The sequence below is a fragment of the Salmo trutta genome, chromosome 23 (genome assembly GCF_901001165.1).
Source record: "Salmo trutta chromosome 23, fSalTru1.1, whole genome shotgun sequence".
In the NCBI taxonomy this organism is placed as follows: Eukaryota; Metazoa; Chordata; class Actinopteri; order Salmoniformes; family Salmonidae; genus Salmo; species Salmo trutta.
In genome coordinates, this window is record NC_042979.1 from 27624835 (window position 1) to 27646660 (window position 21826).

The 21826-nt window shown below is 41.6% G+C and overlaps 1 protein-coding gene across 10 annotated transcripts in view; it reads right to left on the reverse strand.

Annotated features, from left to right (window-relative positions):
• tnca (tenascin Ca) overlaps positions 1-14113 on the reverse strand; it is a 42739-nt gene extending 28626 nt beyond the window's left edge. For 8 of the 10 annotated variants that reach the window (XM_029709681.1, XM_029709677.1, XM_029709676.1 and 5 more), the window contains exon 1: positions 13797-14113. The gene's annotated coding sequence lies outside the window, so the exon portion shown is untranslated. The remainder of the gene's footprint in view (positions 1-13796) is intronic. The other 2 variants (XM_029709683.1, XM_029709682.1) reach the window with 1 other exon arrangement.
• Positions 14114-21826: the final 7713 nt, after the last annotated feature.

A 21826-nucleotide genomic window follows, 5' to 3' on the forward strand; every position in this document is an offset into this window, starting at 1 on the left:
ATCCAAGTTTATCATTTTAAAAGGCTAATTGATCATTGACCATTTTGCAATTATGTTAGCACAGCTGGAAACTGTTGTTCTGCTTAAAAAAGCAATAAAACTGGCCTTCTATAGACTGATTGAGTATCTGGAGCTTTAGCATTTGTGGGTTCGATTACAGGCTCAAATTGGAAAGAAATAAAGAACTTCTTCTGAAACTCGTCAGTCTATTCTTGTTCAGAGAAATGAAGGCCATTCCTTGCGAGAAAATGCCAAGAAACTGAAGATCTCATACAATGCTGTGTACTACTCCCTTCACAGAACAGCGCAAACTGGCTCTAACCAGAATAGAAAGAGGAGGATTTATTTAACTCCACAATGTACATGTTGGTCTTACCAGCTGTTTCATGCATTAAACTGAGAATGCATACCCACACACATAGGGCCAGATCCTACCTTGAGAAATGAATATGTAAACTGAACTGCATTAATAATGCCTTAGGAAGATGGCCAAAGACTGCAAGAAGTGGAGATCTTCTGATCCTTTGTTGCTGGTTTATGCACCAGCTGTCATGATGGATATGAGTGGTGCATTTGGAGCAACAGTTTGAGTTACTTGTACATATCTTATGTTAGGATTCAGCCAATAGTCGATATTCCCACCGGCCACTGCATATCACTCTGATGACTTCATATGCTAGACACTGTAGTCCTGTAATTTGTGGAAGACGGATTGGAAGAAACGTCAAACTGTTCTTCTCCCTCAGCGTGGGAAAACAGTGAGGGATGACTGAGTTTCCAAAGGTTGGGTGTGGGTGTGAGGGGAGACACTACTGTAGCAAGACCCTGGTTGATCCACTGAAGGTATGCCAAACCACAGGTCTGGTAGGATTGATCATGCCCAGCCCTATTTCCTAGTTCACAATAGACTGCAAATTCAGCAGTTGACACAGAGAGTTACTCTCCCCCACTGATTTCCACTTGAACATAATAAACAGTACTTGACTACAGGTTATGTTACAGCCCACATGCTTTCACGACATGCCTGATCTAAGACAGTTTAATGTTGTATGTAATATAACAAGCCCCCAGATGAGGCAAAAGAAGCCTGACTGATCAATCAATATTATTGATAACAGTTACATGTAGAATAACAGTGACATGTAGTGGAATAACAGTTACATGTAGTGGAATAACAGTTATATGTAGTGGAATAACAGTTACATGTAGTGGAGTTACTTTTAGTCATTTCCATATTAATTCAACATTTACCAATCATTTTTTTGGCAACATCCATATATATGTCATTTTCATTCATGTTATAATATATTAACATTAAGATTCATATGTAAACAGAGCTTATCAAAAAATGGATCTACAAGCACAAAGAGAAAAAAAGGGGTGGAAAAAAAGAAAGAGAACCCTCAGAATGAAACTAAGAAGTTTTGTGAATCTAATATATCTTATTGCTTAAATGTATGCATAAATAATACCTTATCGATGCCCAGTCTTGGTCATGATATGGTTTCAAACAGGTTTTAAAATAATTGAAAGGAAAACATATACATTTTCTGCATATCCCATCAGTGATATGTATCACAGTAGACTCTGCAAAGTTGACAGCTCAAACGGCAAGGGAACGAGGGTTCACGCAGAGTGGAAAGGTGGCACGCCAGACCTGTAGAGATGAGCCAACCCATGTCAGCTCACTATAGACTCTGTCAGCTCTTTGCAGAAAGACCATTCCAGAACATCTATTTTGCTACTCTCTGGTTCCAGTGGAAATAATGTTATAGCAGGCCCATGGCTCAGTCGGTAGTAGACCTGTGATGGCAATTCCAGCGCTCCTTTTCCATTCCCACCCTATCTGCCTCTCAAATTCCTTCCTTCCACTGTCTTACAATGTCATGAGTTAGCCATTTCTCCCCACCCAGTAATTGGAGGACTCATTGTTTGGGTGATGTTATAGTGGATGCCCTGTATACTGTTTTAGCATAGTGTTTAGTATACACATATCACAAATTGACCCCATAAGTTACAAGTCCTATTTACCACATTTGTAGGTAAATGCTTCACCAACGACCTCTGTGTCACATCTGCTCCTGCCACGCCCTCTAGTGCTCATCCAGTGTCTCCTTGACCTGCCGCCACAACCCCAGTGCTCTCTCCCTCTCTCTCTGTGTGTGTGTGAGATTGTGTGGGCGGAGACAGGTGTGCTGGAGTCAGAGCAGATCCCCACCAGCTGCAACCTGTTCCATAATCAAGACCTCTACAAATACTCAGTCCTGCCACATCCACACTGCCAGATTGTAATCGCTGCCCAGTCAGTCCATGTTTCTAGCCGTTTGTTCCTGTTGTGGCTGTTTTCCCTTGCCTGACGCTGTTTTCCTCTCCGCTACAGTTCTGCCAGCTCTGACTCTGGTCCCTGTCTCCAGTTAGACTTCTCGTCGGTCCTGCTACTCTGTCCTGGATTCCCCACTCTACGCTCAATAAATACCTTGGTTACCTCATCCCAGTCTCCTCACCAGTTCCGTTCCACGTGACACTCTGCATCAATATGGAGTCTGTATTTGTCAGTTTCTAACTCAAACATGCAGTTAATCTGTTATAGGCTGATTACAAGGACCCCATTATTCCCTGGAAGCAAGGATACACTATAGAAACTTGTAGTGTATTTGAGGTTTAAAAAAGTTTAATTTCCACTTAGAAATGTTAGATTTTCCCTTACGAAAAATGGATCAACCCCTATAAAAATGTCTTAATTATAATCTACATAATTCACATTTCCTGTTTTAGCAAACTGGCTCAAATTAAGATCCTACACCAGTATTGTTGGATCTAAGACTCTTGATTTACGGCCTCTGTGGATGATGAGTGGACCACATGTACGTACTTTTCTTAGTTAGCAATACCCAGAAATTCCAGGGTTTAGCAACTGACAGATTTTAGATTAAATGTTTGATGGGATGTAACCTAAATTTCTTGCTTTTCTTGAAAGGGTTAGAAGTTTGTGCTGGCTGACCTCTTCCCTAGTGAGGGTAATATTGGTGGAAGGGGTAGTATACAGCAAATATGAGATGTATATATTTTTTTACACCACCTTAGTGTGTCTGTCACCCACCTTGCATTAAACTAACACTTTTCAAAGTGTTGATAAACGAACACCCCAAGAGTGTAGGGTCCCTAACACCATGGGTGTTGAAAATTCAGACTTAAATTAATGCTTTATTAGAGCTGCTGCTGTAACACTTTCTCAGTGTTAGGGAAACAACACCTGTGGTGTTACAGTGTTGTTTTAGCGCTGTAGGGTGTAAAGCCTTATTTGCATATTTATTTCCGAGGGTGCCTTTCGAGTGAATTTTAGATGTACCTGTACCACCCATGACTGTGTTTGCTAGTGGTTGTGAAATAGTTAATTAATGGTTACACAGAGCATCTGCACTGACCCTGTCTTGTACTGACTCTATGCATACTCACATGACTATACAGTACACACTACACATACACACACACACCCACACACATTACACTGACACTCTCGCACAAAACCCACACACGTCCACTTACACTACATACGCACACACACACGCATGTTGAAAACACATACACAAACACACACATTTCATGATTAAATCTACCGCCTTTGCATTTGGAGTATGTGACAAATAAAATCTGATTTATATCATTCCTATTGGAATCGAGGCAGAGTTAGGATATCCAACAATTGGATATTTTACTCACCCGCAATCTGCAGATAGAATGACTGTCAAGGTCGGGGAGATTGATAAACGAGACTACCTAAACGTCTAAATGGGAACAACCATCTCAATAACAGGTGAAATAAGTCCAACCACTTACAGATTGGATTAGTTTAGAAACATTTGTTATATATCTTTGTGTAGTATAAGAAAAATGAATCAATCAATGTGCATGCAGAAACATATATATATTTAACAAACTCATCTAAAAAGCAACCTGCAACAAAACATGCTGGGAAATATGGCAATGATACCCCTCCCATATAATTTTAACTCAGAGTTACCGGTAATTAACTCAATTCAGTTGAGTAACAACAACACCATCTGGTGTTGATTCCACTGTGATTCAAATAACACTTCATTTATTCACCGCAGGTGGCATCAATTTCAATCCCACTGATGTTAACCCCACTAGAATCAACACTCAGATATAACACAACACATTTTACCTCAACACCGAGATACTAACATCCGCAAATTTGCTGTGTAATGATGAAACGGGGAAGTCCAAATTATGGGATTTCATTCATTCATGAGTTGTATCAAAAGTGTATGGTTTTGCTGTTGGTGTATGAAATTGAGAGCAGCAGGGAGGTTTTCCCTATCTTTAGTCCTAATCTCTTGTAGATTATGGGAGGATGAGTTAAAAAAGCAGTAAAGTTTTGATAGGGACATCTGTGTGTGTGTGTGTGTGTGTGTGTGTGTGTGTGTGTGTGTGTGTGTGTGTGTGTGTGTGTGTGTGTGTGTGTGTGTGTGTGTGTGTGTGTGTGTGTGTGTGTGTGTGTTTTGGGTTGGAAGTGTCTGTAGAGATAAAGATGTAACAGATTCCATTTCTATCTGCTAGGAAAGAATCTCAGTGGAAGGTTTGAAGTTAACTGCAAGAGATGGTCAGAAATATTGATGATATTCACAGCTACTAAAAAACCCAGAATAAACTATAATTATTAGTTTGAGTTATATATTTTGGACACCCTGCGATTTCAGGGACACATAATTCAGATTCAGAATGGGGTTGGTCAAGGACATCCCCTTCACCATGGGACTTAGGGAGACGTTTGTTAGAAAGAAAAAATAAATAAATATCAGTGTTTTCTTTAAAACAGAATTACTGGAGCCTTATAACTCTTCCCCCATCCTGGCGTGGAACTGTGAACTTTCCCACATGGAAAACAGGGATGAGGAATGTTGGCCCTAGATCCGGGACATCTGTTTTGCCTAGTCCAAGACCAAGGCATTAATGCACGAGTCATACTGTATGTCCAGACTGGCAGCCTTTATGCTCAGACATTTTAGCAATTAGCTAAATTCCCCCTGAAGCTTAAGACAAGCTTTCCTGCAGGTCCAGGGTTACTTATATCACAGGTGTATCACCTTCCTGAGAAATGGCCAGCCTGGCTTCTCGATTCAGAGCATTATGGTCGGTCCCATATTTACATTTACATTTTTTGTCATTTAGCAGACGCTCTTATCTAGAGCGACTTACAGTAGTGAATGCATACGTTTCATACATTTTTTTTCTTTTTCCGTACTGGTCCCCAATGGGAATCGAACCCACAACCCTGGCATTGCAAACACCATGCGCTAGGTGTGGAGAGAAATGAAAACTGTTAAAACCCCCTAAGGTCGATTCCCGCACCCACGCGGAAATGTAATTAGTATAATTTAAAAATACCCATGAAAATCTGTCAGTTTAAGCTCTGTTGTCTCAATCCACAGCATCCACCTACAGTATGTAACACTTTCACAGTGAAAGGTGACATAGCTAGAGCAGTGTTTGTCAGACCATGAGACGTACCAAAAATCAGACCTCTTACAAAATCGTCTGCAGCCTACAAACTATTATGACCCCTCTACGGAAAGATGAGACTCCTTTTTTGCTCTACGACCCCCACAAGCGTCTTGGAATTCGTCTGAAGTCTGAACAGTTTGGGCTACACACTAATATGACCCCTCTGTGGAAAGGTGAGACTCATGAACACGTACATGCCAGTTGTTTTGCTCTCACAAGACTCCTCTGAAGGTCATCAGTACCAGTTGAAAAAATGAATGAAAGTATATATGGAGACTATTTAGTGCCAAAATAAAGGGTTAAATACATGTAAAAAATATATATAATAATAAAAATGTTTCGTGATCTTTCGTATATCCCTTAGATATAGGAAATACACTTTAGAACAAACTTCCTTTAGATTTGTTTTGTTCCATGTAGTTAATCTGTTATTCAATGCGTTTGTATTGGGCTAGTGTGTGTGTGTGTGTGTGTGTGTGTGTGTGTGTGTGTGTGTGTGTGTGTGTGTGTGTGTGTGTGTGTGTGTGTGTGTGTGTGCCCCTCCTCGGCATAGACAGGGCTTAGACTTTCGGGGGATATTATTAATTAAATATATAATTCTACCGAAAACTGCACTATATATTTTTTTATTCATTAATATGCTGTTGAGTTTCTTTGTCTCAGACTGTAAATAATATTTTGTTGAGCAAATTAAACCAAATGTGTAGTCTTGCAGCACAATCCCTTTACAAACAAAGACATAGTCCTGTAGGCACTGTAACCATGGTTAGTCTTTTGTATCTCTAACTCAACAATTCATTGATTCCATTGGAAGCTGAGAGAGCAAAGTTCTCTTCACCACTATCACTCATCACTACCACCTACACACAGACACAGTGAGTAGGATTTGGTGTCTATGGAGTCGTCAGTTCTCGCTCTGTAATTCATAACACCATATCCATGGGAACGGTTGGAGTGAAGCACGGCAAGGTGTACCTCTTATGGAAAACAGTCTCGAAACTCTTGTCTCGGAGGCGTTAACAGCATGTCAGAACTTCTCGGTCTGTTCCAGACACAGCCGTCGATCATGCACATCTGCTTGTTTGCTCATTTCGTTTTTTCCTTGGGATTTTTTATTTTCCGTTAATGGGAACAGGAAGGGCTGATTGACCCAGCTGCTGGAACAGCTGGGGAACCTTTCCACTTAGTGGGTGAGAGTGTAGTGAGTGCAATACCTGAGGTCCTGAGGTGACTTGTTGGTTCACACAAACACATACATACACAAATTCACACACACACACATGCACAGACACATGTTATCATGCAGTTGCATGCACACACACAGATCTCTCCCTCATGTGAACCATAACCCATACACACACACACAAACACCTCATTTTCATTAGACCGCATCCCTCCGTCTGAATTCAGATGAAGGTAGTTATTTCTAAATGGTTGTGCCTGGTTTTGCTGTTGTAAAAAATAATTGAGATGCCAATAAGTAGTAGTAAACTCTGCCTCGCCCTGAGTTTGAGATGTGGCATGCATTGCAGGGTCATGTTTCCGATCTGATCTGTATTGTCACATTACGTTCTCAGCGCCTGCTGCACAATGCAATAGAAAGTCTTCACTCCACCTCTGAATTGTATCAATTACCATTATCCACAAGATAATGCTACAAACAAGTGACAAAATAATATAGAAGCTCGACAGTAATTGACAATAATTAGGATGTCATTGAATAATCACATTGCCTCATATGTTTTGTTTAAGTAGCGTGTGGGTTTTTAAGCTTGGCAGGATATCGCAGCAGATTTAATACTGCTTCATTGGCAGATCCCCAAGAAAGTGAGAGCAGTGAATAAAAAAGCGGAACATTTTCACAGGCCGTATGGAGCCATCTGCACCCCAAGTCCCACACGCAACTTGTTACACACCCCGTCTAGACGCCCCAGCAGATTTATAGTGAAAGGCCCTGATATCAAAGTCTGTATGCGCTCCTTGACACAGATCCTGCATATGTAGGCAATAACCCGTGCCCCATACATGGCCACGTGTATTCTAATATGATCAAATAAAATCAAGAAGTCCATCATCAGTCGATCAATCCACATGAGTATTGCAGTCATGTTTTTCCATACAGTGATGTCATTATTTTATTCAATAGGATGTGGATCAAAGGTCCTGGGTTAGTTCTCTGGTAAAGCTACAGCAGATTAAGAGTAGAGAAGGGTCAGATTAATTCAAAATGGGTTTACATTTCTATCTGATCAGTAAAGATAACTAGAGAGAAACTGCATGTTTGAGGCGTCACACTCTCTACTGAGTGGAGGTCAAAATGACAGGGAAATACCTTCTCCAAAAGAAGGACAGGCCCTGAGGCAAAGGCCTCAAGGGGGCCACTATACCACCAGTCTCCCCCCTCCCCCCTGCACACTTGCACGCCCATGACAGAGGCCTGTCCAGCCACACATCCCCCACACCAACAGAGGCCTGTCTGTTAAGCAGCCCCATAGCAGAGGACCCATAAAGCATCTGCCCCCTCCACCTCATGACCCTGACTGGGGCCAAGTAGTAACTAACAGATGTCCCATTCAAATGCTCTACGTGTATGAGGTGACCTCTTCTTTCTGATCTTTGAGTTTTGGGGGAAGTGTGACTCCACAGATAACCGTTTTTCTCAATGCTTGGTCATGTTACATGGTATTTGGGTTTTTGTGTTAAAGGTTGACAGCAATGATGATTTAAATGCACGAAGTACGTAACTTTATTTTACTTATAGTAAGATTACTTTAGAATACTGCTGACAACAGTTACTGTGTAAGTTGTCTCGCGTTCCGATACCTCCAAAATCACGTTGTTTTCACGCCTCCCTTGGAGGTCTGGAGAATTGTGTATTGGATAAGAGGTTTGAATGGTCTGCTGGCTCCCAGCAGCAATATTTTAATTGGATGTTACATTTCAAGAACCCTCCCCCTACACACTCAATGAAGGGGGTGGTACATTTTATGCTCTACACTGTTTTCCGACCAGGTAGGACACATTTTGTAGAAAGTTGTTCTTTACGCTAGCTAGTTTGCAACATTGGCAATAAAAACACATGGCATGCCCCCCATAACTCTCTCCCTCTCCGTGTGTGTGTGTGTGTGTGTGTGTGTGTGTGGGTGGGTGGAGACAGGTGAGCTGGAGTCAGAGCAGATCCCCACCAGCTGCAACCTGTTCCATAATCAAGACCTCTACAAATACTCAGTCCTGCCACTTCCACACTGCCAGATTGTAATCGCTGCCCAGTCAGTCCATGTTTCTAGCCGTTTGTTCCTGTTGTGGCTGTTTTCCCTTGCCTGACGCTGTTTTCCTCTCCGCTACAGTTCTGCCAGCTCTGACTCTGGTCTCTGACTCTGGTCCCTGTCTCCAGTCCGACTTCTTGTCAGTCCTGCTACTCTGTCCTGGATTCCCCACTCTACGCTCCCTTGGATTCCCCTCCGGACCTGCTTACCCTGTCCCCACACCTCTTGCTCCAGCCTCAGCCTCCGCACCTGGTTTCCAGCAACCCACCCGAGCTTCCCCTGGCCTGCACTCAATCTTCCCCCCATGTTTCAATAAATACCTTGGCTACCTCATCCCAGTCTCCTCATCTGAGTCTGCTCTTGGGTTCACCTGTTCCGCTCCATGTGACATAATGCCTGGGGAATGGAACTAAGGAGGTGACATAAATATGGGAGGTAATCAGTGATGGAGAGATGGAGTCCGGGTGGGCCTAATGATGAAGTGCAGGTGTGGATGATGATGAATGCCAGGTGCGCGTAATGATGAATGCCAGGACCGGTGGTTAGTAAACTGGCGACATTGAACGCCGGAGGGGAGGAGCGGGAGTAGACGTGACAGTTGGACCTTTTCTTAAAATGTCACTCCTTTAAATTAACACAAAGGCCACACTTTAGCTTTAACATGACAATTTTGTCATTGAACCAGTATTATTTAGTCCTGTATTATGACAACTAATGCATATTTTCTTGTTTTTATCCCATTTCCTATAAAAGGGGAAGGCACAGGGGAAGGAGGCTGCTTTTCGGAAGTGGTGTGGAATGGTTGGCGAGCTGCGGTCACTCCTACCAGTTCCAGTTCCTGTATTGAAGTGGTGTGGAATGGTTGGCGAGCTGCGGTCACTCCTACCAGTTCCAGTTCCTGTATTGAAGTGGTGTGGAACGGTTGGCAAGCTGCGGTCACTCCTACCAGTTCCAGTTTCTGTATTGAAATCATAATGAAGCACCTGGGCATGCAGCAATGTGTTGCGGTGGTGAAAAGTCCTGACAGGGACAACATCCGACTGGCAGTGAAGAAGGTGTCTTCATGGTTACTCACAGAGTTGGACCCCAAGGACTGTCATATTCTGTAAGAGAATTTAAGACTGTACTTTGCTGTACAATGTTTTTCACCAGTTCCTTGGGGAGAAATCTGTGCATTCAGCAGGAGCAGAGGACACACTGGGAAACAGGCTTTTGGACATGTACCCCTCAGAGACACCCGAGCACATAAAACTGCACATTATCGCAGCCTTGAAAGATGAGTAATCTAATCTCAGAGTTGTGATGGCTACTTCAGCACTGGAAATGGGGATAGACTTTAAGGGTGTCCATCTTGTAGTCAACTATGGACCACCTCAAGACTTTGAGTCCTACATACAGCCATATGGAAAAGCGGGTAGGGACGGCACAAGCTAACATTCACTTATCCTATACCATGGAAGACAGCTTGTTGCAGTTTCAGATAAGATGAGACAGTATGTGTCAAACAGTACCAGCTGCAGGCAGGTGAAACTGTTACAGCTCCTTGACGATAAGGTCACAAAACCAATGTCGCCCAAACATGACTGCTGTCACAATTGTGTTATCTCATCCAACTGCAAGGGTGTATGTGAGGGCAATATATGTCCTTTGGAGAGGCGTGCAGGACAACAATTACAACCAAGCAGTGGCAATTTTAGCATGTAAATCTTGGTGGGGCCAAAAAAAAGAAAAGTGGGATGCATGCCAGCAATGCCGCTACACAACACAACACTAAACAATACATTAATTGCTCTATCGTGGTGACAAACGGTGCCTACAAACTGTTAGGGCCTACATAAAGCTGTCCCAACAGCAGAGTCCCAACAGCATCCCAACATCTTACCACTGCTACACCTGGCTATCAGCGGAGCCTTGTCTGGCAGCGAAACAGTTAATTCAGCCTTATTTACTGCCTTTTAAAAAAACATAGCTGATATGGCTGACTTGTTTAAACAAATGTGGTTTCTAATGACAATTGAGATGTACAAACTATGGCATAAGGGGACGACAAGTGGATAAGAGGCAATCCGACGGACGTAGTCAATATATCTATTTCTTTAGCACTTTTGAAATGTACGGCGACTAACATAGGCCGCTCGTCGTCCCCTTATGCCATAGTTTGTACAAATATCAGGTATGTTTTTTTTAAAGGCAGTAAATGAGGCTGAATGAACTGTTTTGCTGCCAGACAAGGCTCCAATGATAGCCAGGTGTAGCAGTGGTAAGGTGTTGGGACTGCTGTTGGGACTGTGCTGTTGGGACAGCTTTATGTAGGCCCTAATAGTTTGTTGGAACCGTTTGTCACTGTTATATTGCAATTAATGTATTGTTTAGTGTTGTGTAGTTGCTTTGCTGGCATGCATCTAAGAAAATGTTGGGGAGTTTGCCCTACCAAAATTGACATGCTAAAATCTCCACTACCAAAGAGCAGACAGTTTGTTCTTCTCACGGTATTCAGTTTGTGGTTCCTGATCCACAACACTAGTTCCTCATAGTCCAATTTGTGCAACAGGTTTATTTTAAGTTCTGTAAGTTTGGGTAGAACCTGCCAGGTGTCAAAGCAAACACCTTCTGATCAAGATGCACACTTACTATGGTTGATGTCTTCAGATCTACTTGAGATTGAGTGCTTTCCAGACTCTGTCTTCAGCTCACAGTCTTTATCAAATGGCTGCATGAGGTCCGTCCGCTCTCCAATGGTCCTACTGACTTTCTGTGTAATGTCAAACTGGACTTGATGTTGATGTTGGATGAGGTCTTTTGTGAGGCGCACATGGTGTTCGAGGTTCTTGCATCTAATACTTTGGTATTGCTCTGGGCCAACATATACCAGTTATTTCCAAAGGACCTCTAAGTATCTGTGACTTTGTACCAGAAGTAGTTGTAACATTGACCTTAAATAAAAGCAAAATACGATTTTAATATCTGGGACTGACGTCATGCATTATGCTACATATTTGCAATGATAAACTTTGTGGATAAACTTTGTGTACTGTATGTGCCACATAAAATGGTCTTTATCAGTTACTTCATTGTCAAGGAAAAGAACTAACTACACTCTTAGAAAAAAGGGTTCCAAATGGGTTCTTCAACTGTCCCCATAGGAGAACCCTTTTGGGTTCCATGTAGAACCCTATGTGAAAAGGGTTCTACATGGAACAAAAAGGGTACTACCTGGAACCAAAAAGGGTTCTTTAAAGAGTTCCCTATGGGGACAGCCGAAGAACCCTTTTAGGTTGTAGATAGCACCGTTTTTTTCTAAGAGTGTATATGTAAATGATTTAGGATACAATTGTCACTATGATCAACTGAAAATATTACAAATGTGAGCGTGTAGGACGTGTGCAACAGTGTTTTTGACCTATATGATACGTCTATGAAGAGTGTAATAATTAATACTGGGTTAATAAACAAACAAACAAAAGTTCACCTGTAGCTGCATGGTCGATTTCACGATCATCCTCACGCACTGTTGCACCTACGACCCTAATCCGGTGAGCACCTCCGCGCAATCAAGGCATTTGATTGGTTTGACGTGTTGTGAGGCATCACTGATTTACACCGGGTTCCCAACACTTTTATAGCTGACTTTGTGCCATGGACTTCCCCAGGCTTCCAGTTTAGAGAAGGTTCTCCACGAGGCTACTGTGTAAGTTACACACAGGCTTAAAGCACTGTCCATCAGGACCACAGAGTGCAAACCTTATGAAAATCAACCACTCACACAGCATGCTGTGAGATTTCAATTAAGCGGAGCAAATGGATTTTGTAATAAATGGACATGCAGTGTGCCTGTTTTATCTCATGACTCACACTGGAAAAGGCTGCATCAACGGCTGCTGCTCCTGCTGTGTAATCTCCTTAATAGAAAACTCATATAAAACAAGACCATAATTGTGTCGCCCACGGACAAACGATTATTCATCAGACTGCAAAGACTTCCAGAAACCTGGGGGGGACACTTCCTGAATAACCCAATAACCCACACACACACATTTCTGCATGTCTCACACACAGACATGCACACACACACCACTGCACCTTTCACAGACATAAGAATACGCATATACACAGACACACACACACACACACTTTCCTCTTTTCTAAAGCACACTGTCCAGTCAGTTCACTGATCTACAGTCTGGCAAAATTGGAAAAATATTTTTGGCTCTATGCCCTTTAGCCCCAGGTGACCAAAGAGGTGGATGGCTCCTCCACATGTTCTATCACTCATCAGTCATTCAACCACAGCTAATGCTCTCCTTGCTCTGTCTGTCTCCCAATCCTCCATCTCTATCACACAGACCCAGCCTTGGGTCAAACTGGTAAACCCAAAAGTTTCAGCATGCATGAAGTATGTTAATATCGTTCCCTATTAACCATAATTGGTTCCCTTTAGCGACTCAGCAAAGCTGAGCAATGAGAGCCATCTGTCGCTAAATAAAGAACGAAGCCTGGCAGAGGGAGAACAATGAAGCAACAGTTGTTGGATAAGTTTTATGACAGTGTTGTTTTCTTATTGAGTTCATCCTGCTTCTTGCCCATTTATTTCAAATGTACATTGGCTTCAAAGAACTCATGAATTAATTTGGTATGATAAACTCATTATTCCACATTCTCTTTCATATTTCATAAACACTTTATTCAATTACCTGGATGTCAAATTGAATTAGACAATTGAATTGAGTATGCTTTGAAGGGTTTGACCTTAATAACCAAAAAAGTTTACAAAAAAATAAAAATCTAATCTCCAAAATGATCAGGGACAACTAAACAATAAATGTAAGTGTTTGATCACGTCATCAATAATCTCAATTGACTGTCAAGAAGACTGAAAAAATCTCAACAGTTCCCATTTCTAAATATGGACACAGTAATCAATTATCTAAATAACAGCAACAACTCATTCAAAGATCCAAGATCAGTTTCATCCAGGTAAAAAAGAAATGAATCTCTCATTCTTACCTTTAGCAGACCAGACCGTTTAGAGCTACGCCACCAGAGCCTTCAGCACCAGCTCACACAAATTGCCTCGTTGGAACCCAGCACATTCAATAAAGGGGAATGAAAGGATGTCCACTTTCAAGACTGTTCCGGAACCTCTCTCCTTGTGTTCAACCTGATGGCACTTCTGTTTCCGAAAAGCCCCTCTGCCACTGATCGCTCAGGCGCCTGCTCTCCTCAACTAGACCCTACAGAGGATCCGGGCTAGAGAGAGAGTGGGAAAGAAAGAGAGAGGAGGATAAAAGGCCTTTTAAACTGAGAGAGAAGCATTCTGGTCAGACCCCCATTCCACAACTACAGCCCTTAAATAGCTGTCACTTTCCCTCCCTCCTCTCATTTCTCTGTCCCTCCCGCCCTCTTTCTTACTGTTGGAGTTAGCTGGGCTGCTGCATTGAAGTGGTATGTTGTTGTTCTTACTGGCAACCGGTGGTGGAAAAAGTACCCAATATTCATACTTGTGTAAAAGTAAAGTTATGTTAATAGAAAATGACTCAAGTAGAAGTGAAAGTCACCCAGTAAAATACTACTTAAGTAAAAGTATAAAATTATTTGGTTTTAAATATACTTAAGTATCAAAAGTAAATGTAATTGCTAAAATATAGTTAAGTATCAAAAGTACACTCCAACACTCAGACATAATTTACAAACAAAGAATTTTTGTTTAGTGAGTCTGCCAGATGAGATGCGGAAGGGATGACCAGGGATTTTGTCTTGATAGGTGTGTGAATTGGACCAGTTTCGTGTCCTGCTAAGCATTCATAATATAAGGAGTACCCTTGGGCATCAGGGAAAATGTATGGAGTAAAAATTACATTCTTTTCTTTAGGAATGTAGTGGAGTAAAAGTAAAAGTAGTCAAAAATATAAATAGATAAGTACAGATACCCAAAAAACTACTTAAGTAGTACTTTAAAGAATTTTTACTTAAGTACTTTACACGACTGCTGGCAACTCATAACAAAGAGTGAAAGAGAGGGAGAGAGTGACTGTATGTGAGAGAGAAAATTAGAGTGAGCAAGACAGAGGATGGAAAAAAATAGGGAGAACAGTCACAGTAAAGCAGTAGAGTGGAACTCCTGAATGAGCCAAGTTAATCCAAATTCAACCTGGTATCAAACACATAAGGGACTAAAAGAATCAGCTCTCACGTGTCTGATGAATATCAAAGACACAAAGCAACACATCTATGATGGACTTCCATTCAATAGGTTGAGACTCCCGTAGAGAGTCCCTACACATGACCCACCAACTGCCCCAAAGCAGGGCATTCAATGGCGCCATGTCAACTGGTGCCAGCCTCCCTGCCATCCCTCACTCTCCTTATCTCCCTACACAGACAAATGCTTAGACACAAAGACAGACAGAGGGAAAGAGAGACCGAGCGAGGGGGAGACACACCCACATGCATGCACATGTATTCACACACCCACTGATAATACACACACAGCTCATCTTCTCCATACACAACCTCTGTTACACAGTAAAAGTAAAAGGGACTTTCATCAAAGTTGCATGTAGCTTACTAGATAAGAGTTAATGAACTTCAAAGTTGAAATAATGCAGAAATACTGCAGGATGGCTGATACCTGACAACATTTCAGTATTTGGGAATATTGAGTTACATTTTCATTCAAGACAACTGTATATGACTCATTCCATTTATGCACGTCCCAAATAATGACAAAAGCATATGGTGAGTAGCTGCCACTTATAAAACAACCCAAATCTATCAGAGGACAAAATGATGGGGGATTTTCTCCCCTCATCAGCTCTAGTCCTGACCGATGTGTTTTATCTCTGACAGCGATACACTTTCATTTGTTTAACAGATGCTGAAAAAGGCAGGAAACAGACACATTTTTTGCCATTGTGTCGAAGCATCGGGGAATGGGGAATAAGCAGATTTTATGGGAACATGAGTGGTGTTTTGTGTCGGTGATTTGAGCTGTAAAATACAACCCTGCAAACCCCATATACTGTAATAGTCCACATTCGATGGACACAGTTAGCAGGCATGTAAATGCTGATGAGATCACATGCCATAAGGACAGTATAGTATTTTAACTGTAGACTTAGCCTTAGGGGGGTCGCCTTTGTTCATTTATACCATATGTTTATGAATCCCTCAGAAGGGAGGCAGAAGGGAAAAGGAGGATGAAATACTTTTACTCTTGCATTGAGTGGACACCTCTCATCATTATCCACTCTTATAGGTCTATACTGTAATTATAATTTAGGCTATTTTCTGCTCTTGTACAGTAATGCTGAATGTACAATGATTAACTTTTTTTATATGGTTAAAAACAGCTGTCTCAAATTGACATGCTTGTTGATAGAGGGTTCCAAACAAATGCTACCCTTGGTTCTGGTCTCTGCCACCTGTTTGTAATCGCTTCACTGGTCTCAATTACGCAATTACAGCTCAACTGAGCGCATATCACCTAAACAGACTAACTGTGCTCTGTGTGGAAGCCAAGCCAAGCGCAAATGCCCCATTGATTTCCAAGAGGAGCCAAATTCAACACTTTGTTTTATATTGTACACTTCCTCTCCATCATTAATATAACATAGCTGGGAGTGGAACACATCCCTGGAGATATCATTTCTGTTTCTTGTCGAAAATATATTTTCTAACTGATTTATTTTCCCCTCAGTTTCCCTCAGGTTCATCTGATGATCGTATTACCTCAAAAGATTGCGATTCAGTTCTTTAATCTACACCTTGTAGGTCGTAAATGCTGTTGTAATTGATTATGACATAGCCTGAACAAATACTTGGCCCCTCAACCTGCTAATGATAACTGACTGATGCACAGACAGAAAAAAAACACATCTTCATAGGTCTTTAATATCCATTGTCATAAACTTGGATTCTCTATTTAGATATTATACAGTTTATGCCATTTAGCACACGCTTTTATCCAAAACGACTTAGTCATGCGTGCATACATTTTACATACTGGTGGTCCCAGGAATTGAACCCAAGACGGTGGCACTGCAAGTGTCATGCTCTACCAACTGAGATACAAGGGACTATATGAAGACAGGTTGACGTTATTTCCATAGACACAGACCGAAGCTTACATCCAGTCAAGCTTCAAACCCCTGTCTGGTTCCAAATCTAATAAAACTGAGCCATTTACACCTGGGTGGCATTAACACATTTTCCATAACCATGTATGGGTGAGAGGTATGGAAAGAGATATATATATATATATATATACTCATTGAAATAAGTCAGTTCTCAGTGAACTCATACTGTACCTATAGAGTTCAATTTCAAATTGAGGCATTACAAAGAACATCTTATCAAGTAGACATGCATCGGTTCTTGTGATTTATGTACAATTCAAATGATCCCAAACGCACCACTATGTTTTGCACAACTTCCTTCACACTGTAGAGGGCACCACAATAGAGAGGGGTCATCAATCATCTTTAACACCTATCCAACTCCTACCATCCACATAAGGAATAGGCCATAGGAGTAATGTTGTAGCAATCAAGATTTCCAACATGTCACTTCCTGCTCATCACAAACAGTTACCCTAGTTCGTGCAGTCTGGTGACAAATGTAAACATTTACACACACACTCGTGCTCACTGTTTTTATCTTAACCCTAAAACATATACATAAAGCATTCATGTACTGTAAACACACACTATAACATTAGCCTTTTTAAGTGCTACCATTTACTCAGACTTCTCTCTCAAAAATAAAAGTATTTCAAGTCTTTGGGGATGACTTCATCCTTAGTCATTTAATGGAGCTTTCATAAACACACTGTCACTATGTAAGCACAAACAGAGTTAAATCAGACACATTGCTTCTCTCTGCTCCCAACGACCCTCTTCTCTGGAAGTGGATTGTGTATCTAAACACAATCACAACAATGGAAACGGAAGCTTAACCCAAGACCACAGAGGACGCGGACACATTTAATCTTAGTTTTGCTCAATACCAACTGTAGAAAAACACAGGGACATGGGGCTCATGATGTTCTTTTCCTTTGTGTCTATTCGGGATTTGGCTAGCATTCCAGAAGAGGTGATCATTTGACATTGGGCCGTTATAAATATTTACATATCATAAACAAACACTAATGAATGGCTTGTGAAGTCACATAAATGATATCTCCCTTGGCTGCCTGAGCAAAATGAGGAGACAGTCTGTTGGAGCGCCCTAGAGGGGGGGACAGTCCCTGTAGACATGGGATGTTTATTTGGTGGTGAGGTGCGAGGGTTACCCTGTTGTCTCTTTTTACTGAACGGAGGTGAATGCTTCACATGTGTTTTTACTGAACGGAGGTGAATGCTTCACATGTGTTTTTACTGAACGGAGGTGAATGCTTCACATGTGTTTTTACTGAACGGAGGTGAATGCTTCACATGTGTTTGACACCTATGCCGTGACCTCTCTGAAGGTTAGCGTGTCTTGTTTGTAAGTAAGCCACCTCCAACTTGCAAGTCATCACTATAGGTAATGTAACCAAAAGGTTGACTTCACAACAGTCAGGACCCTCGTAGTATGTCACCAAGCACTTGATAAGTTGATGTGTAAGTGTTGGGCTAAAACAAAAATGTGCACACTGTGGGGGTCCCTCAAAAATGGATTTAGAAACACATGATGTATATAAAGTAAAGGTGTGATACAAGGGCCTACTGTAGGACAAAAGGTTGAAACAGGCTAGTGCCCAGACACATTCACTAGCTAAATCTGCCAAACGGATGTTAAGACTGTAATAAAAAAAAGCAATAGTCTCTTTAAAACAACACAGGTGTTCTTGTGTCTGAGTCATAAGTAAACCTTACAGATACAGTACATCCTGCTGAAGTCAAACATGGATGTCCATTCAAGATGCGGGGCCTAACAACTCCCTGTCACAGTCAAAAGGAGGCTTGAGCTGGATTAGCGGGTAGATCATGGTATTAGAGAGGACAAGGGAGTTAGGAGAGGGATGTACACCTTCAGGTATTTGGTTATGGTTTACATTAAATTGCACAGATACAGCGGGAAGAAAAAGTTTGTGAACACTTTAGAATTACCTGGATTACTGCATAAATTGGTCATAAAATGTTATCTGATCTTCATCTAAGCCACAACAATAGACAAACACAGTCTGCTTAAACTAATAACACACAAACAATTATAATTTTTCATGTCTTTAGTGAACACACCGTGTAAAAATTCACAGTGCAGGTTGGAAAAAGTATGTGAATACTTGAATTTAATAACTGGTTGACCCTCCTTTGGCAGCAATAACCTCAACCAAATGTTTTCTGTAGTTGTGGATCAGACCTGCACAACAGTCAGGAGGAATATTGGACCATTCCTCTTTACAAAACTGTTTCAGGTCCACAATATTCTTAGGATGTCTGGTGTGAACCGGTTTCTTGAGGTCATGCCACAGCATCTCAATCGGGTTGAGGTAAGGACTGACTGGGCAACTCCAGAAGACGTATTTTCTTCTGTTCAATCCATTCTGTTGTTGATTTACTTCTGTCTTTATTTATTTATTTGATTTAACCTGTATTAAACTAGGCAAGTCAGTTAAGAACAAATTCTTATTTACAATGACGGCCTACCAAAACGCAAAAGACCTGCGGGGACGGGCTGGGATTAAAAATAAATAACATATAAATATAGGACAAAACACACATCACAAGAAGAGACAACACAACCCTACATAAAGAGAGACCTAAGTGTCATGTCCTGACCAGTAAAGGGGGTTATTTGTTATTGTAGTTTGGTCAGGGCGTGGCAGGGGGTGTTTGTTTTATGTGTTTCGGGATTTTTGGTTTATGTTCTATGTTAGTATATTTCTATGTTTGTTCTAGTGTGTCTATTTCTATGTTTAAGTTTCTTGGGTTGACCTTCAATTGGAGGCAGCTGTTCCTCGTTGCCTCTAATTGAAGGTCCTATTTAGTAGGGGTGTTTTTCCATGGGTTTTGTGGGTAGTTGTCTCCGTGTATTGTCAGTGAACCTTACAGGACTGTTTTTCGTCATTTGTTTAGTATAAGTGTTTTTGTTTTGGTTTTCTTCAATAAAAGAAGATGAGCATACATATACCTGCTGTGTTTTGGTCCACTCAGTACGACGATTATGACACTAAGACAACAACATAGCAAGGCAGCAACACATGACAACACAGCATGGTAGCAACACACCATGACAACAACATGGTAGCAAAACAACATGGTAGCAGCACAAAACATGGTACAAACATTATTGGGCACAGACAACAGCACAAAGGGAAAGAAGGTAGAGACAACAATACATCACGCAAAGCAGCCACAACTGTCAGTAAGAGTGTCCATGATTGAGTCTTTGAATGAAGAGATTGAGATAAAACTGTCCAGTTTGAGTGTTTGTTGCAGCTCGTTCCAGTCGCTAGCTGCAGCGAACTGAAAAGACGAGTGACTCAGGGATGTGTGTGCTTTGGGGACCTTTAAAAGAATGTGACTGGGAGAATGGGTGTTGTATGTGGAGGATGAGGGCTGCAGTAGATATCTCAGATAGGGGGGAGTGAGGCCTAAGAGGGTATTATTAATAAGCATCAACCAGTGGGTCTTGCGACGGGTATACAGAGATGACCAGTTTACAGAGGAGTATAGAGTGCAGTGATGTGTCCTATAAGGAGCATTGGTGGCAAATCTGATGACCGAATGGTAAAGAACATCTAGCCGCTCGAGAGCACCCTTACCTGTTGATCTATAAATGATGTCTCCGTAATCTAGCATGGGTAGGATGGTCACCTGAATCAGGGTTAGTTTGGCAGCTGGGGTGAAAGAGGAGCGATTACAATAGAGGAAACCAAGTCTAGATTTAACTTTAGTCTTCAGCTTTGATATGGGCTGAGAGGACAGTGTACCGTCTAGCCATACTCCCAAGTACTTGTATGAGGTGACTGCCTCAAGCTCTAAACCCTCAGAGGTAGTGATCACACCTGTGGGGAGAGGGGCATTTTCTTACCAAACCATATGATCTTTGTTTGGAGCTGTTCAGAACAAGGTTAAGGGTAGAGAAAGCTTGTTGGAAACTAAGAAAGCTTTGTTGTAGAGCATTTAACACAAAATCTGGGGAGGGGCCAGCTGAGTATTAGACTGTATCATCTGCATATAAATGGATGAGAGAGCTTCCTACTGCATGAGCTATGTTGTTGATGTAAATTAAGAAGAGTGTGGGGCCTAGGATTGAGCCTTGGGGTACTCCCTTGGTGACAGGCAGTGGCTGAGACAGCAGATTTTCTGACTTGATACACTGCACTCTTTGAGAGAGGTAGTTAGCAAACCAGGCCAAAGACCACTCAGAGACACTACTACTCCTTAGCCGGCCCACAAGAATGGAATGGTCTACCGAATCAAAAACTTTGGCCAAGTCAATAAAAATAGCAGCACAACATTGCTTAGAATCAAGGGCAATGGTGACATCATTGAGGACCTTTAAGGTTGCAGTGACACATCCATAACCTGAGCGGAAACCAGATTGCATACCAGAGAGAATACTATAGACATCAAGAAAGACAGTCAGTTGATTATTGACAAGTTTTTCCAACACTTTTGATAAACAGGGCAAAATATAAATAGGCCTATAACAGTTAGGATCAGCTTGATCTCCCCCTTTAAATAAAGGACTAACCATGGCTGCCTTCCAATCAATGGGAACCTCCCTAGAAAGGAGAGACAGGTTAAAAAGGTCGGAGATAGGCTTTGCGATGATAGGAACAGCAATCTTAAAGAAGAAAGGGTCTAAACCATCTGACCCAGATGTTTTTTTGGGATTAAGTTTCAGGAGCTCCTCTAGCACCTCGACTCAGGCTTGCTCATTAAAGTTTTTTAGCAAGCATCTATGACAAATCCGGACAGGTCGTTTCACTGAGCAGACATTATGAACTCAGGCTGTAAAACAGTGATCACTACGGTTATTACAGAAAACACCAGACTGATACCTATCAGGATTATTTGTGAGGATAACATCAAGAAAAGCCGCCT